The sequence below is a fragment of the Centruroides vittatus genome, unplaced genomic scaffold (genome assembly GCF_030686945.1).
Source record: "Centruroides vittatus isolate TY-2023 unplaced genomic scaffold, ASM3068694v2 contig_371, whole genome shotgun sequence".
Lineage (NCBI taxonomy): Eukaryota > Metazoa > Arthropoda > Arachnida > Scorpiones > Buthidae > Centruroides > Centruroides vittatus.
This window is the reverse complement of record NW_027122194.1, coordinates 3,244,322-3,264,618: the sequence shown is the minus strand read 5'-3', so window position 1 is coordinate 3,264,618 and position 20,297 is coordinate 3,244,322. Positions and strand designations below refer to the sequence as shown.

Below are 20,297 nucleotides of genomic sequence, written 5' to 3'. Positions count from 1 at the left end.
CATACTGGTACAATATATAGCATCAATTATCTCCTTATGCCAAAACTCCAGTCATTTGAAAGAGCAAAAAGCTCACATTGTCAGCAAATAGTGAAAATAAATGAAAAACCAGAAAGTGATTTTCATTCATTTAGCAAAATTAGATCACTACAAAACATGGAAAGTAAAAATTTTCAACCTTTTGGATTAGAGGATTAGAGGATTAGAGGAATGATTTGCTAAATGGAATGAAAAAAATTAATCAGAAACAGTGTCATATTACATATTTGCTTTTTTGCATCTTTCAATTTGCTATCAGTGTGGATTAAGCTGAAGCAAATACATAATTTGCCTTTTCATTTTCTTTTTAATAATCATTTTAAATTTTTAAATTTCAAAATGAATAATGCATAAGTGAAAAAAAATTCTGTACAATACCAAAAAATATGATGTATAAGTGTGAAATTGTATAAATGAAAACCATATAAGTGAAGTACAGTATTTTATAACAGAGAAAGTACTATGTAGAAAAGATTTAACATACAATTACAAAAAACATAACTGAAAAACATATACAAAAGGTTTGGCTGTATGACTAATTAATTTAATGCTACTGGTGAAACAGGACATTAATTTATCAATTTATAATAAAATAATATTCAGTTGTGTTCTCTAGCACAGAGCATTAAACTTTCCATCCAAATTAAAAAATAATATCAAATGCTTGATTATATTAATATCTTTATCAAAGAATAATTCAAAAAATTATGTTTTTACTTTGTAATACTCTAAATAACATATTTTCTTCAACTGCATATTTGGATTTTCAAATAATAAACTAAGACCAATTGGGTTATTTTCAAGCTATAATAAAAATGATAAAAAGACAAATTGAACAAATTGAATCTAAAAGCAAGTGGATAGACAATCACCTTATGCTAACATAAATAATTAAAAATCAAATTAAATAATTAAGTAAATTCTTTCAAAAATTAATAAGCTATATAAAAATGATAAGCTTTGTGACAAAAAATAATTTTTTCCTTAATTTAAAAATTAATTACAGTAATTCTGTAAACAAATAAAACCTACAATTTATTAAAAACATCTTAAAATAATTTTCATAAAACTGTGTGTTATCACAATCTAGAGTAACTTGCACAATACAAAAATACTAAGTAAGAGTATGTTGATCTTTAGGTTAAAGAACTAAATAGATTATTAAACATTAAATTAGTCATAATAAAACTACACATTCAGCACTTATATTGTTGGAAATTTACTAACTTATGAATTTTAATGTAATTACATTACATTAAAAAAAACTATATGAATGCATGCAAATATTAGTATCATAAATTGACTTGAATGTTAAAAACTAAATTGAAAAGCTGCTGTTTTAATATTGTTTTATGCAATTCAGAATAGTTGTAAAAAAACCTACAGTAAAAATGCAATGAAACTGAATTATACTTAATTCCATTAATAGTAATCAAATCAAATTTGATCAAAATCTAAAATAAAAAGAAAAACAATATAGAATTTAAACATAATTAGTAATTATTTCTATATTATAAGACAATTTCACTATTATGCCTTGCACTATAAAAAGTTAAAAATTGATTTACACAACAAAATAAACATTTACAAAACAAAGAATATACAGTTTAATTTGTACTAATCTAATCTAATATTATACTAAATATTAGATGTATTATCATGCTAATCAAAGATGCTATAAATAAATGATCAAATCTTACATAATTATGTAATCTGTAGAAAACTTTTAAAATCATAATGTAGCAAATAATTTTGCTTATATTACTTGGAAGCTTTATATTATTAAACAATGCAATGAACATTTTTGGTTACTAAAACATATGCAAAATAATTATTACACACATTTTTAGTAATAAAATATTCAATGCTGTTATTAAATTTTCTGTATTATAGTTTTAAAAAGTACAACATTATATTAGTCATTTATTCAATATATTAAAACAACTAATTAATGACGTATTTCAATTATATCTGAGAATTACACATATATTTATTCTCTGTATTTTAACTAACTATTTCTTCGATATTTTATATCTGAATGTTTAAATGTAAATCAGAGATTTAACTGTTATCATAACATTAGGCTATAGATTATTTGACAAAGTTTACAAATCAAGTGACAATGATATGAATGACTATTAAAATGAATGAAACAATGTGGATACATACTTCACAAAAATGATAATAACAATAAACTACTATCAAAGCTACATGTCTGACAATGCTCTGAGTTCAAAAAATTAACAACAATAATAATAATTAAGGAATCTTTCCAAAATCCTAAAGATGTGTTTGAACATTTTTGTAGTGCAGATGACACAAATTTCACAATTATTTCAATGTAAATAAATATTCATACTACTAAAGAATTTTAAAACACAAAAAATACTTTATATATTATAGAGAGTATAGTTTTGAAAACAATTAAATTATATATTATGAAATACAGCCTAAAAAAATGAATTTTCTTGAAATTTACAAAGGGAAAAAAATATTTTTATATTTTTTTATGAATCTATAGAGAACTTAAATCCAATGAAGAAACTTTCACAGGATTTAAGTTTAAACCTGATGATGAGCTATAAAGTTGCTCAAAAATGTTAGTTTGGCATATAGTTTGTTATTCTATAGAGAGCAGAATATAAAATATAGATAAATAATGTAGGTAAATATTTTTGTACTTATCACATAATTATTTTTATTACCATTATGTAAAAAGTGAATTTCTTTGGACCATTTGCTATCTTTCTATCTACATAAAATTATATTTTAAAAAATTTATTAAAACTGTTGCTGAATGAATTAAAACAATGAAATTTCTTCCAGTCTTTGAATATAATATGAACAGGTCTGATTATCATCAATAATCAACATATATATTCTTTGATTATATTATATTTCAATACAAATTAAACTTTAGGGTTTTATCTATCAATTATTAACAAAATAATGTTCCTTGAATATTATATTTGTAAATTTTAAAACCATATATATCTTTTATTACAATGAACTAATGAATAAATAAACTATTATATCTGAAATATATACATATGTATAAATTATAAAAACTTGCCTACCTATAAAAAATGACTAAACTTTGCACATCACTTTAGAATCTTTGAGCCAAGCCTGATGCTCCATTGCTTAATACAACAGTAAAAGTTATATATTAATTTAAATAGATTGACGTTTATACAGAAGAAATTTTGGCAGAAATAAAAACAGAGCATTTATAATAATAAAATTTATGATTTATATAGCTATTTTTTCAAAATGTATAATTTAATCAAAATTATTGTAGACAATAATCAATGTTGCTGAAGCAATCTAAGTGTACATTTCTATTATATTTCATGCATATAATTTGTTATTCTAATGAAATTGAAAAAAAAATTTCCTAAGAATTAAAAATATAGATTCTGCTATTGCAAATATGCACAGTATTTCAACCTTCTAATATTTTATTATTTAATAAAACCTCAAATTGTATTTTGATATAAAAATTAATATATCATCTATGTTTTTGAAATAATTGATTTTTCTTTCCTTCTTATTGTTTCTTCTCAAATTGGATAATTTTTTTTTTTTTTACTTTAAATAACAAAAATCAGTCAAAATTATTCAAACAAGCCTTTATTAAGATCAATTTTGTTCTCAATATATAAGTTTATCCTTAGTAATGAAAATTACCTTTACTTGGCATTATTTTATTGCTTCAAGATACATAAAACTGTATTAGATTGATTTTACAAATGTAATAAATATACTATAAAAATATTACAATTTTAATAAGTCTTACATTTATAACATTTAATAAATTTTTAAAGCATTTTTATTAATACATATAAATTTATATTAACAGCCAATATCTTTTAAAATTATATATTATTTCATTTTAACTACTTTACATTTTTAAAAATTTTAATTTTTTTAAATAGATAAATTCATTTGATTATTTCTTAGTTGTTTTTAAATAACTGCAATTTTTTAACTTCTAACTTATTTTTACAATTATTAATATAAAAACATTTATACAAACTTTTTATCTTCATTTAACAACTTTTGCAATGTGTTTCTGATAAAAATAATTTGTACATAATTTTTGTAACATTTGAGTTCAGTAATAAATCAGAAGTAAGGAAATTTGTAAAACAGTGTTTTCTTTTAACAGAAATTTTATACAATTTTTTTTCTTTTTTACATAAAACTTGTAAATAAAATTTAAAATTAAAAAAAATCTGTTTCTAAATAATTTTAACATTATTAAAACTCCTATTATGTTACATTAAAAATATATTAATGAAATTTAAAATAATGCATTAAATTTTGTTATTTTAACATTTATAATAATGTTAAATTTTATTAAATTTTGACAGATTGTTTTAAAATCAGTAAAACAAGTCACTAATTCTTATGACAACAATATTAAAATGATCATTGAAAACTAATATTGAAAAAATTATACTTATAGCCTTTAAGATTTTCCTAAAATATAAAATTATATTATTTTATAATTAAAAACATTTAATTTAATAACTGTATAACAATTATATAATTAAACTTTTAAAAAGTTATTAAAGTGAAAAACTTTAAAATGAATATAAAAATTTATAGAAAGTTTGGGGAATTCTGGATGAATAAATTTTTTTACAAATAAAACTGCTTCTGATGTAATTTGTTATTTCTTCCAAAATGAAGAATTTAATTCCCCTTTTCATGTTTAACTTTAATAATTTATCATCATCATCAATTTGAAAATAAAAATTTTTCTAAAAAAGAAAGGAATATATAACCATAAATTTTAAAAATAAAAAAGAAAATAAATATTTATAAATACTTATCACATTGGCAACTTCAAAAGGCAAATTAATTAACTTTGTTAAGACAAAGATTATTTCAGATCTTGAAAGAATTTGGTTTTAAGCAAAAATATAAATAAAGTTATTTTGATAAATATAGCACATCCACATTTAAAATAAATAAATATAATAAATAATAATAATAATAAAGCTATTGAAATATAAATGAAAAAACAATTCTCAAATTACAAAACATGCAAAATGAAAGCTCAAGAATACTTTTTGATGTAAACTAGCTCTACAGTATGGCTGAAAGATTGTATCTAGCATGCTAGATCCTTCTTGTCTCCTGAAAAAAAGATATGGCCATATCATTGCAAGCCTATGTTCAGATGTAGAAAAATTATATGCTCTTAGACTGATCAAAATAGTTTTAATTAAAAAAAGTTACAAAAGTTTTTCATAATAACTGAACTTATACTTACAGAAAGTCATTATGATCAAAAAGCAGTTTATTTTATGTATTACTATAAATTGCATATATCATGAAATATTTGCTGTCATATAACACTCTTCACAAATATCTATTAGATGATGACTATTGTCAAACTTTTTCCTCCACATTTATTTATATTATTCAATTTTTTTTTCTTTTTTTAAGCAAGTCAAAGGTTCTTTTAATAATCAACTATAGACGATACATAATTCTTCCATTTATATAAAGCGCAAGATTTTATAGGGAATAATTCCATTATAAACTTAGATAATTGTATATTATTGTTTTTGCTTAATTCATTTTTATCCAGTTTATTTCATTTTTCAAATTTCTTGAGGAAATTCCTATTAATTGTGTGTAAATTTCTCCTTGTTTTTTAGAAATGGTACTATTAAAAGTTTTTGCCCAGATAATGAATTTCACATATCACATTATTTGTTGATGGCCAACATTTCTCTTTCGGTTACATCACCTTCCATAATTTTTTCTCCACTTGAATCATACTTGTAAAAGGTTTCAACCCATAGGATGAACCTATAAAAAATAATCACTGGTAAGGTGAGTCTCACCATTCTCTAGATTAATATAACTTATACTGTATTTAAGAGATAAGCCACCCTCTTAAGGTCAAGGAGAAAATTCTAATAGATTACAAGACAAAGAAATAATCTCCAAAGAAGATTTAATGGTTATAAAATGTAAGGAAATTTTGTTAAAAAGCATATATAAAAACAAATTAAATTTAAAGTCAAAAGATTACCAAATCTTATAATGTAATAATAAAAAAGTTTTAAAAAAGTTTAACCTTCCAATCCAGTGTTGTAGCAAAGTCCAGGGATCCAATTTTTGTGAATAATTTTGCATTAAACATACAAAAGATAAAAAAAAAAAATTGCTAGATAGTACTACAAGCAATTTTTATTTCCTTTGATGAATCTCAAGAATAAAATGATTTATTCATATCCTTATCATCATAAAATAAACACAAATTATTTGAAAAAAACTGATAAAACGAATTTGTATGTTTATAAACTGCTTATTAAAAAGAATGATAAAACAAATAGCAAAAATAAACACAAAGCAGGCTCATATATAAGACTGAACAACTTCACTGCACAGAAAAATTTTCAATTTTCTGGTTCAACATTAGTTATTTTAAAATTAACTAAAACTGGACCAGGAAATTTAAAAATATTCCTGTTAAAAATGAAATTATTTTCAAATTCTATATTTATGATTTTTTTATTTATTTTAAGTTAACAAATCTAAAATTTCAAGGAGCAGATTAGTGTGGAAAAATTATAAAACAGTTCTCTTTATACAGAGGGAAAAAAATATGAATTTTATTAAATAATTCAAAATAATTCTGCTTTTCATAGTATTAAATATGAGATTCATTTCTTTTTCCTAAAATGTTTATTCTTTAAGAAATTATTTACAAATAAAAATACTATCTAGCAATTATATTTGCATTTTTTTTTAAATTAGATTATTTAAAAAATTCAATTTATAAAAAAATTGATAATTTCAATCCACTTTGAAGATCCTATAAATTATTTATTTTTTTAAATGGTTCAACTTATAAATTTTTTAAAAAAACATTGCAAGAAATAAAATGGAAAAGACAAATAAAAAAAAAGAATTGAAAATCTTACCTTTTGCAATACAAACTAATTTTTAAATTTTAAAAACAAACTCAGATTTCTCAGACTGAATCATTTCAGTATATATTTGAACAACAAAAAAATGAATGAATGGGATTTTCCAAACTAATTTTTATAACAAAAAATCTATAACTATATCTTCAAGAATTTTTGTTATATTGTAATTTATTATAATAATCACAATAGATTGCTGTAATAAATTATAGTATAACAAAACTTTTTGAAGCTATAAATTATAAATTTTTTATAATACAAGTCTGTCTCTACATTTAATTTGAAATTTTATATTTTTTAATGTTTTGTTTTACCATACATATCTGATGTCGTACACAAAATTGATTGTTTTTGAATGAACTAAAAACTAATTTTTTTATAATTAAAAGTATAATTATTTATCAATATGTTAAAAGACAATTAATTTTATTATTACATTAAAATTAATTTTTATGTGTAATTTTCAATCTAATTAATGGACAATCCAAGGATTTTTATAATTTTTCCTCAATAACGTATTAAGTGAAAGCAATACAAATTAAAAATATTTTTGAAAATTACTGAATGAAAAACATAAAATGAATAAATCATTTCTTAAAATTAAATCTTTCTATGTAAAGATTTTTTATAAATCACATTTTAAATATCATGTCTTTTATTCAACTAGTTTCACCAATGATATTAAAATGAAGCTATAATTATTTGGAATAAACAAATTTTCTGAAAAAGGTTTTTAGTTCATTAGAACTGCTTTCATCAATTCAAAATTATAAATAGTATGATTTGCTATAAAGTTCATGAACATATGTAATAAATCTAAAACAAAACTATCCTTAAGAAATTACAAGTCTTCAGATTAAAACTGAACATGATTTTCAACAATAAAACTGACCTCTAGAAATTAGTTATAATTAGATAATTGGTTATTTTCTACTTCATTGTTGTAATCAAACTTAAATGCTGTCTAATAACGATTAATTTTAAAACACTATTATCAAATTCAACAATTAATCATTACATTTATTTGTTTATATAGCATATTCTAAGCATGTGCTAAGAATTCAAAGTTAGAACTGAATAGTATAAATACAAAACCACATATGAACCTTAAGATCGGTCCAGCATGAAAGTAATGTAAAGTTCAAATGTTTTCAGTCAATTCTGTATACTTTCACCAGGAATAGCTGAGATCCAAGATGGAATGTGCAAATTCTATAATGGAATGTTTTAAAAGCAGTTGCAAAATTTGAATTGTAAATGTGCACTTATTGAATAGTAAATTTTAAACAATGTTTGAAGAACTGCTGAAAATTAAATACACATTCATTAAACTGGCATTCAGCATGGCAAGCTGCTGCAATCCTTCTCTTTAAACATGCAGTCATCCAATCATCAACAACAATTTCTGGTGATGCTTTCAATTTTAAATCCCAATTTGACCAACACATATTCAATTTTCAGCAGTTCTCCAAACATTTTTTAAAATTTACTATTTGACAAGTATATGTCTCAAATTTTGCAGCTGTTCTTCATACATTCCATCTTAGATCTCAGCTATTCCTGACAAAGGTCTACAGAGTTGACTGAAAATGTTTGAACTCCTCATTACTTTCATTGCTGGACTGACCTTAAGGTTTATATGTGGTTTTGTATTTATATTATCCAGTTCTAACTCTGAAGTGTTCTTAAGACCTTATGAGTCTACAGCCTCACATTTTTACATATAGCATTATTTGACAGAGCGGAAGGGCACTTTCTATATTTTCAATTAGGGTCATAATAGATGTACAGCAAATCTAAGTCCAGCCCTGTATACGAAGTTTTCAGTTTCATTTTAGATAACAACATTATTAGGAATATGCCTTAAGCTTGGACTCTACATTACCTGAATTCGCAACGTAATCATAAAATCAACAGTCAAACTGACAAAATTTTCATTTTCAAATGTTCAGTTGGACAGAAACAAGGCTGAAAGCAAATTTAAAAATTATTTAATTATTCTGTTTTTGTTCCACTTTTCTGTCATACTGCAACCAATAAAAACATGTAGATTTGTGACACAGTCAAATGTTATAGCCATGTGCAATTTCAATGTCATAATGGCAGAAAGTATAGCAAAGAGAATGAGAATCAATTTAGATTTATTGAAGAAGTTAGAAAATATAGATGTCTATGCAATAAAAAAATGTAAAGAATTTAAGGATACATCATTAAAACACTTTGTGGACAGCAATTGGCACAAGATTTGGAATGAATGGTCGGAAAGCTTGATAAAAACTGCAGTGAGATTCTAAAATGGAATCATTTAGTTATAAAATGTTTTAAATAGGAAACAAAGCAGAGTAGAAATGGAAAGTGCAGAAATATTACAGAACTGATCAACAGGTGGTGCATTCTGCATAACATTCATTTTGGTCAAGTTAAAACATAAACATAACAGAAACAAAAACTATGCTTCAGTTCTCTTTCTGAGTTTCTGTTTTCAAGTAATGTGGATTCCAGGCTTTAAGTTTGGAAACTTTCTGAAAACAATAATTTTTCAATATTAATTTTGGAATCAGATTTCTGTTAGTGAGCAAATCCATTGTGAACAAAAGACCATAAAAACATTTTATTGAAAATTAAATCATTAATGGTAGCAAAATTTTCAAAAAATATTTTGTAATAAAATAAAGTTAATATGAAATTGACATTGCATTCATAATTCAAATCTTATTCTATTGAATATTTATTAAATATATCTTTTTTAATATATTATTTATGTTCCAACTATATTTTAACTAACTGCAATTCATATCAACTGTAGACATACACACAACACATACATGCATACATACATATAGTTAAACACACACCTACACTGTGGATGCATACTCAATATATATTTAAAATCATAAGGAACTAAATTTACTGTCGCCTCTTTCAAATTATTTTAAAGTTTCACAAAACATAATAAATGCAATAATGTATGAAATGAATACCAATTCCTAATAAATGAAACTAATTTTCATAACTGAAAAACCATAATTACATAAATGTCTATTAAAAACACTTTACAATCTTAGTTTTAAAATTCAGTATTATAATAATCAAAGTAGTGCTACAGTTCATTTATCAATATTCATAAAATTGATAAATGAACTGTAGCACTACTTTGAATAATAAGTTAATTCAAAATAAAAATTTAGTAGCCAAGTACATTTTATTTGCATAACTACATGCATTACAGTTACAACATAAAAATTTCAAACATTTGAGTTGTATTCTTACATAAATAAAATGTTTGTATAAATGAAAGATTCGATTGATAAATAAAAAATAGAAGAGAAAATACACAATTACTTTATTGTGAAATTAAAAAATTGCAGCCTGGTATTGTGATAATCCTATTTTTAATTTATTTAATTTAAAATATATGTTCTCTTCAAATTAGTAGTGTGTTATCCCTGTATATCAAACATTTCCTGTTAGCAATCAAGTCATTCTGATTACATACCTAACTCCTGTCAGGGAAAAATTTTTGAATCGAAATAATGTGACTTCCAATTTGCATCAGAAGTTCATACACAGTTAATCAGGACCTCCTGCTCCTAAGCTTTCCATATCTGGTCTCAACTTTCATCTTTCTAACTCTTGTTCTCGATATTAAAGAAGGACAGACAAACAAATGGACAATGGTGGGAATTTATAGGGTCTAGAATTTTTTCAAACTGCAGCCCAACAATATATTATAATTTTAAAAAATATATTTTTATATATAAAACATGTATCTTTGTTAAATCCCAATAGAAGAATGCTAATATTGTTCAACCAAGTATTTGTAGTTTTGTCGTTAACAGATGTGTCATCCCATGTAATCAGTGCTACAGCCAAAAATCATCAACATCTTTTTTAATAATGGAATCAGTGACATGATTGCTATTAACAATTAATGATAATTTTAATATTGTATCATAAATGAAAATGATAAAGATTGATAGAAGGAAATGTTTTCTAATCAATTTTAAAACATTATAGCATACAATATCAATGATTGTAACTTGTGCAACTATTTGCATCCAATTAATGATGCATTGTTCTTATGTAATTTTTTTCAATTTTAAACAAAATAACCACAAATATCATAAAATGATGTATCAAACAATATTTCTACATAATATTGAGAAAGTTTGCTCTGGACAAACAGATTGGGTTGGAAGAGATTGACTAGACTTGATGCCAAGTCAATATATAACTGAACATCATAGATGGAAATAAATAAAAAGGTATCAGTCTGTGCCCAAAAGTATCTGATTATCCAAAGATTAAGTTTTACAGTAGATTCTTGATAATCAAACTTCCATAACTTCAATTTTATTTTTGTATCAACTTAATTAACAGACACACAAAATGCATCAAGTTTATGAAAGACAACAGTTTTGAGATCACATTTTGCTAATGCAAAATTTAAGATCTGGAAACTAGTTTTGTTGTCTAATTTTGTATACTTGCTTTTATATTTTCAAGAGGATGAACAAACTTGAAGCTTGGTATTATATAGAATTATGCTTCTGATGGCAAAATGTAAAATTCAAAATTTTAACACTTTGTGAATAAAATAATCTTATTCTTAAACACAAATTGGCTGATAAACCATTAGTACTTAACATAATTTTTTAGTATAAGTAGAGAGAATACTCAATGCAATGTCAAATGACATTGTATTGAATATTCCATTCTCTCTACATATTTGAACATAATGATTTTAGAAAGCTTCAATGAACAACAGAATCATACAAAATGGAAAATAAAGTGTAAATGTCAATATACATATATTGAAAAATACCTCTTGAAATCCTGAAAAATGCCTAGTTTGTACATTGTAGAGACAAGAATAGATTTTTCTAGATGGAAAACTTCTTAGAGTAAAAACTGGACAGTTCAGACAATATTTGAGATATACTGAATTCAAAGCAAGCAACAGGCAGCTGGATTAATTTAAAAAGCAGTATGAAATAGTTTTCAATAAAATCTATAGTAAAAGTGCAGAAGTGTAAGAGGAAGACTGTTGAAAAATTTATCAGAAATTGTATAAAACTAAAGTTTATATAATGTTTTCAACATAGATGAAAAAGACTTATTCTTTAAATTTTGCCAAACAAAATATCATGGAGATAAAAAAAAGCAAAGAACATGTAACTCTTCTTTTAGGAGCAGACATGCAGACAATACAATACTGCCATTGTTAATAATTGGAAAGACTTTAAAAAGCTCCATTGTTTCTGCAATGCCAAAACGTTACCTATACAACATATAGCAAATAAAGCTTTTTGTATGAAAGATGTTGCAATTATTAAAGATAGACCACATGAATTTGAAGTCAACCTGTTAGATGCAATGCAAATGATTAACAAAGCTTAAAATAAAATTCCACAAATTGCCATTGCAAATTGCTTTAAAAAGAGGTTTTGATCAATGATTTGTTAACACTTCAGATAAATTGGAATTGCCATCAAAATTCAGCCTAGTCTTCTTTGATTGTTATCTTTCTATCAGTTCATGTAGTTGTTGATCTTAATCAAAAATTTTATCAATGTTGACAATGAGCAGCAACAAATGTCCTAGCTGTCTGCAAACACTTATCTGAAGATTACATTATTTCTAAAATAAAAGAACAGGCAATGATGATGAGGAAAAAAATGAATCCATAAAGGGCAAATATCCTACTCCCCTATACATAAGGAAGCCAGAAAATCTCCAAAGTTTTTAAGGGACTTTCTAGAAACTATATCATTCATAAAAGCTTTTGAGTTGGTCAACCACATCAAAAACACCATTGAACAAGAAACAATAAATCATTGACAACAAACTTATGTAACAGACTTTTTTCACTAATTGTGTCGGTGTTTGTTATTATATATATATATACACACACATCTAAAAAATGATAAAATACAATGTATTTAAGTTTACCCATATTGTGTTTGTATTGTGATATTTACAATCTCATTAAAATAACAGAAGTTTCTGTAACTTGAAATTTCATTAATTCAAAAATTTTTCTCCACTATCTCCTCAAATTATTGAGTATGTATTTAATACTTTCTAGAACTGTAACTTTATTTCTTTCTTCTCTTTTAGTTTCTATGTTATTAGTTTTAAAAGCTAACAAACAATCAATTCTTAGCATAAGTTATCCAGTCTTGAAATTTTTAATGAAATATCAAGATTTACATAAAGGAATATAAAAGATTTTCGATAATTGAAGTTCTATCATGTGAAAGTCAGATTAAATTCACTTTTGGTTGGTTTTAATAATTGACTGCAATATAAAAATATAAAATTTACACTATTTTCACTTACTTTACTTACTAGAAATAAATAATGTAGTTATTTTACTGATTACACTAACTTTCAAAATAAGCAATTTAATATTTTTTTTAACTTGTAGGCTATAATAAATTTATTTTTGATGTAATGCATTATACTAACACTTTTTCTAAATATAATAATATATATCTAATCTAATTTAATAAATTTTGAATTTGATATTATAAGGAATTCTACTAAAAAGATCCTATATATTATAGACATTGAATATGTCTTGACTTTTGGACAAAGTATTGAAAATATCAATTAATCAAATATATACTGTAATAGGATCTCAAATCACCAGTAACAAACATAGCCAATAATCTCAAAAATTGCAATTTGAACTTAACAAATTAAAATAAACTCAACAAAATACTACAACAGATCCTTCATTTTTAATTTTAGAAATTTCACATTTTATTGTTCCTTTTATTTTCTATCTCTGGTGTAATATAAAATATTTTTTAGCAATTACAATTAAGAATGCATTAATACTCTTCCAAGAAATTCCAAGAATGGATATTTTTGCTAACAAATTAAATATTTATTTTTTAATAATAATAATAATAATAATATTATGAAAAATAAAAAAGAAGTATAAATTAATATAATTAAAATACTTCTAAATAGAATATAAAAATATATTGATCATAGCTATACTTTTATATTTTACCTTATTTTCAAAGTATTTTCACAAATAAATGTGAGAAAGACAAAAACAATTTGACACTGAATTTAGCAAAGTAAACATAATGGTTAATTTAGTTATATTTAAAATTATTTAGTAAATGCATAATGTGAAGACTCCACAAAACATAAATATGAAAAGACTAAAAATATAATAAAACAGAATGCAAATTATAATAAATCTGAATTAAAATTTTACTTCAAATATTAATTCAATATTAGAAGAATAAACATATATTTCATTGGTGAAACCAGATATAAATTATTAATGATCAATAAAAAATTATTATTTTCAGTTAGATTGTATGATAATGTTATCATACCATCTAATTGAAAATAATAGATATACTATTAAATAATAATGATCAAACAAACAATTTTGGGTCAATTAAATCTTTTATCCTTTTTTAAATTCCAGACAGAGACAAAAGGGAAAACAACTTGAAGCTAAACAATTCTTCAATAAAAATGACCTGGTTAGAATTTAAAAAAAGTTAAAAGATTTAACTGTCCCAAAATTGTTTGCTTGATCATTACTATTATTTCAATATGCAAATAATCCTTGGGACTACACAATTTATGAAATAAATATAAACATCTTACAAAACCTGATACACTGCAACAACACTACTTCAACTGCCATATTGTTGTTATATGGCCTGTTGTTTATTTAATTTATAGCCTGTTGTTGGCTATAAATTTGGCAATATTATATCACCAAATTCATATAAGTGGTAAATCATAAGTGGTTTAATGTGATATCTACTTATGAAAACTAAAGAATTCTAATTATCACCAAGTTTATAGCCCAATTTTATACAACAGTTGAAGTAATGTTATTTATGAAATATACTACTAAGTTTATTTCAATAATAAAAAGCAGGAAAATATAAGCGCAATTTCATTTAAACCAATAATTTTAATTACTTTTTATTAAATATATTGCATATTACATATAGCAAATTTTTATTATTTTTATTTAACATGTAAACCATATAAGTGGTTTAATGTGATATCCATATGAAAATCATTTATGAAAACTAAAGTATTCCAATTATTAGAATCTATTATAATTTTGATAATTGGATTACTTTACCAGAACTTTTAAAATTTTATCTTTACTTAACACATTTTTATTTATTGTGAAATGTATTTTGGGGATGGTAAAAATAATAATTCATTAAAATGAAAACTTAGTTCCATATGGAATTAAAAGACATATTTTCAATTGTTAATACTTTTAGATTCTGATAATTTAAATTTAAATTAACAAAAATTGGGGTTTAAAAAAACTATAACCCAAAACTTTTTCATTATGTTAAACATTTTTTGAGGAATTAATTCATCATTTAAATACTTCAGTATTCTGACAATGAGAAGTTACTTCCTCAAACACTGTTCTTGTAATGAAATCTTCAAAATTATAAATGCTAGCCAATATTTTCTTTTTAAATGAGATTATAAGATATAATGTCACTATTATTTATTATAAAATAATTCTTTCCTGAAAAACTTTTCTTATTTTATAAATCAGACATCAATGTACTATTCTGAATCTATTTTCAAGACTATTATGTTAACAAAATAAATTCTATTAAAGCCAAATGACTGCTGAATTAATTAGCAGGCTATAATACAATTATATAATTAATTAAATACTAAATAATTTGTCTAAAAGTAAACAGCTATGCTGCCATCTTATATTAGATTTAATGATTATAATAAATTTAATTTAATTTAGAATTTTCTGGAAGAAAATAATCAACCCAAAATGGGACTCAAAGTTATAACTCCTATTTGCTATGTAGATGCATTTCCAGTTATGCTACCCAGACTTTCAAGCTATCTTTCCTTCTAAGACTATTGAAGTAGATATCACCATACATGATCACTCATGATGACTTAAATACCCATGGCCTTCCTCCATTGCACTTAGTCAGTATTCTCTTCTTCAAATTCTAAATCAAATTTAATTTATTATAATTATTAAATCTAGTGTGAGATTTTAGCAAAACTGCCCATCTCTAGACAAATTACTTAATATTTAATTAATTACATAACCATATTATAGCATGATAATTTGGCAGTTTGACTTTAACTATAAATTGGGTTTGTGAGTCGATGTTTATATATAAATTATATTATTATTTAAAAATGTCTCGGATAAAGTAAGCAAATATTTCAATCTATTTATGTAACTGTCTGGTTTAAACATTCTTATTTATAAACATATTGGATAAATTTACTAATGTGTGAAACTTGAAATTTATAACAGAAAAATTACAAGATATATAATCAGAAACTGAATTCAAAATATAAACTCAATATTCTAAATGTCTATTAAAAATCAACATTTCAATGAAAACTAAATGAGAAAAATCTGATTATAATTAGGATAAGGATGAATTACAATACAATTACATTCTGCAGATTTGTTTGTTACATTTGTTACAACTAGATACAAATGAATAGTACATTGAAAGTTTTAATGAAAAATATCTATTTTTATTTCTGATATTTTAGCAAATTCTTTTCATATTGTTATTCTACTTATATTAATTGAAATATTAATTTAACATTAGCACAATTTTTAATCTTATTAAAATTTAAACTTAAACTTAATTTTTTTTGTAAATTTTACTAAGAAAAGATTAAAGTTTTCTTGACAGCTTTAATAACCATTATACAATGCAAAAATAAATGCTTAGTTCAAGATAAAAAAACTGAAGTAAGCATTTATAATCTTGTAAGAAAAAATTTATTTAATATGCTATTACTCTAGAATTAATATAAATTAGATTTTTAAATATAAAATTAATCAATTTATTCTGAACAGGACGTCTGTTTATTTAGAATAATAGATTCTCTATTATGTAAAAAACAGTTTATATCGAAAGCAATTAAGGAATAAATAGATCCTCCTCCTTATATCCTAATATAGTAAAATCCACTTATTGTTATCATTTTGGGATTTATCTGTACTAACGAAAACCAATTGAAAAGCAATAATTATTTTATGAAATAAGAAATGTAAGCAATTTATAATACAGTACAGCACTGCAAAAAGATGTTTTAAACAATGTTTAAAGCACTGGTCAAAAATGATGATTAATGACGCGCTTCATGAAATCCAACACATCAAACACATCGCCATAGCCCACAGTTACAATGGTTAATTTATAGATAGGCTAGCTCAAAAAATACATGGTTACTTAAAAAGCAAAGCGATTAATTCCAGACCTCTTAACAGCAATGTAAACAAATTGTAGTTGATTTTGACCCTAGAATGAGCCAAGCATTTAAAATCATAACCAAGAAGGTCAAAGCTGATCTTACATACAAACGCAACCCTATGATATATAAAATTCTGGCTAATACCAAGAATAAATGCAGCGAAGCCAGAAAACCGGGGATTTACTCGGTTATGCTTGAGGACAATAGATTTAAGCCGAACAAAAACTTAACAGATCACTTACAAATAGGATAGCTGAGCATAAATACGACACATAAAACAAAAAATTTAATTCCACCCTAGCCCAGTTTGCAACTGAACTGAATATAATTGCCAAATGGGAAGAGGCTAAGATTATTATACCTATGCTTGATTATAACAAGCTTAGAACAATTGAAACAATAGAAATCTTTACAAAATCCCTCAAAGAGAACTGTATTAACAGTAGAGATGCAGACTCGCTCTCTACCGCATGGCAATCACTCCTTGATAACCCCTTAAATAGGCCAATCCACCCTCATCGAGTCCGTTTCAATCATTCAAACAATTTCTAAACTTTTCATTTTTTATTTTCCACTTTTAACAATTATCTTATCATCAATAGTCATTCACACATCTTGGTTAAACTCAAAAGATAATTAACAATGTCAATATCGTTTAAACTTTCTTAGCAATGACGTCACTAGTAAGAAGGAACTTTTATAAACAGTGATGTCATTTAAATATTTGCTAACCGACATTCCAACCGACCTTATTGTATCTGAGAAGGCCATTCAAAATGGCCAAAAACATTTGTACTTAGTGATTAAACTGCTAGAAACAAAGTGTGAAAGGTTTTTGTCTTACTTATTTTAAAAATGATAACAATTGTTAAGGTTGTTGGAACAGAGTTCAAAAATGTCTTTTTACCAGAAAAAAATAACTATAACTGAAATTCTGATTATAACAACAGCAGTTTTACAAATGTATTTTAACTTACATGTTTTGAGACATGTTATTTCTGATAATATTAAATGAGCCGTTTTCTTTTGGTGTAAGTCCATTTTATATTATATAGAGATATTTAAGGGTTTGTATTTGAATGGTTTGAAAAATATTAGTTTATGTTAATACACTCATTTTATGTTTTTTAAATATTAAATTGATTTAAGTTTATAATGTGATCATTTTTTAAGTATTAGCTAAAAGAAATTTATACTTTTGATGACCTCAAATGGACTTACACCACTTTCAAAGTCAACAAAATGTGAAAATCATACATTTATAAAATATTGAATATGGGATTTCAGTTACGCTACCCGGACCTTCGGCCTGATCTCCTCTTCCAGCATAAATAAGCTATAACCAACGACGGTTATTACAACAGGATTTCAATTGAATCAAACCAATTTTTATGAAATTTTTATTAAATATGTCAAAAAAACAAAATAAAAAGGCTTTATTTCCATACTTCTTCAGGTGATGCCATTTAATTACAATTTTATATTAATAAGTGCCATTTTTAATTTTTATCATTATGAGGAAGTTTTTGAAAATAGTCATGATGTATTGGAGAAATATAAGGTAATAGATCCATCATATCATTGAATTTTTCAGATGTGATGGGCCTGGCATGATGATAGAAAGGTGCTAGTATTATATTTTCAATTTTTGTGGTCTTCCTCGTCTGGGGGATAAATCTACTGTTTTAAACTCCGCATTTTCATCAAATAAAGTTTTATACAGCATTGTATATGGTTTGTTTTTTAAAACCCTTATTCAACATATCTTCAGCCAATTTACCTCTTCACTATAGTATTTTTTCGTCTTCTTAGAATTGCATTTCCTACCGGTTTTCGTCAGAACAAAATCATCTCATTTCATTTCATGTAAAATAAACTTTCTATGTTTTTGGCATTGTTGTATGATGGTATAATAATCTGTAGGAATATATAGTAAATTTTTGCGGAAAGTGGACTTACGCCACTTTCAAAGTAATTATATTTGTAATTTCATTAACTACGTAAATTTATATTGACAAAATGATGAAAATTTTGAAGGATTTTTTTTGAAAACTGTTTATAGATAAAAAGCTCATAGCAGATTACATTCATTATCATCATTAACTAACTTTTTGTCAAAAATGGACTAACACCACTTTCAAAGAAAATGGCTCAAATGACAGATAACAATATCTGATTACAATAAGCAGATTCTAATCTTACATACTATTTTTGGAATCTTTAAGTGGCAAATATTAAACAATGAAATACTATTAATTTTTATAAATATTTAAAAATAAATAGTAAATAATGATGCAGTATATGTTGTATATCAGATAAGTTACTTCTAAATAGTCAAAAGAACAATCACAAAGATTCTTGCATTCTCAGTTTTATTACAAGATATTAAAAATATATTTCTAAAAAAATTAAATTCACTCTTTTTAATCAGCTATTAATTTTCACTAAAAATAATTTTAAGAAACTAAAATCCCTATATATATGTTTCATTACATAAAACATTTTTTGAGAAATTAATTCAGATAATGCTTTTATTAACAGAATTTTCAGTTAAGATATAACAATGAAAATAGTTTTTCATTGGTATAGCTATAACTAAATTTTAGTGATTAATATTTCGTATAAAAAAAGTTTTTTAATGCTATTATGAATCAAACCAAATAATGTAATGAAAATTTAAATATCACAACAATGACTCTATATCATAGATAATGTTTTCATTTATTATTTACTTCTAACTGCAAAAATTCTTTAAAATTTTTTCAGTTTGAAATACTTTAAAACTTCAATAATTTCTGTTGTTTACCAATACTTTTAATACAATCACAACAATGTTTTTATTATAGACAATATAACTAAAATAAAGAAATTAAAATATAAATTTATTTACAAATTAGCATGTAGGTATTCTGCCAATAACTGAACATAGTTTCTTCAGATATAAAGTTAGAGCATTTAAATAAATAAATATAGTTAATGTAAAAAATATTCATGCACCCTAGGTCACATTAAATAAAAAAATATAAATAAGAA

At 23.9% G+C, this 20,297-nt stretch overlaps 1 protein-coding gene across 4 annotated transcripts in view; it reads right to left on the bottom strand.

Annotated features, from left to right (window-relative positions):
* Positions 1-20,297, bottom strand: part of LOC136975438 (nucleolysin TIAR-like) — a 303,606-nt gene that overhangs the window by 233,488 nt on the left and 49,821 nt on the right. Inside the window, exon 4 of one of the 4 annotated variants that reach the window (XM_067270497.1) lies at positions 5,324-5,868. The exons of the other annotated variants lie outside the window; for them this stretch is intronic. The gene's annotated coding sequence lies outside the window, so the exon portion shown is untranslated. The remainder of the gene's footprint in view (positions 1-5,323; positions 5,869-20,297) is intronic. 4 annotated transcript variants of the gene reach the window in all.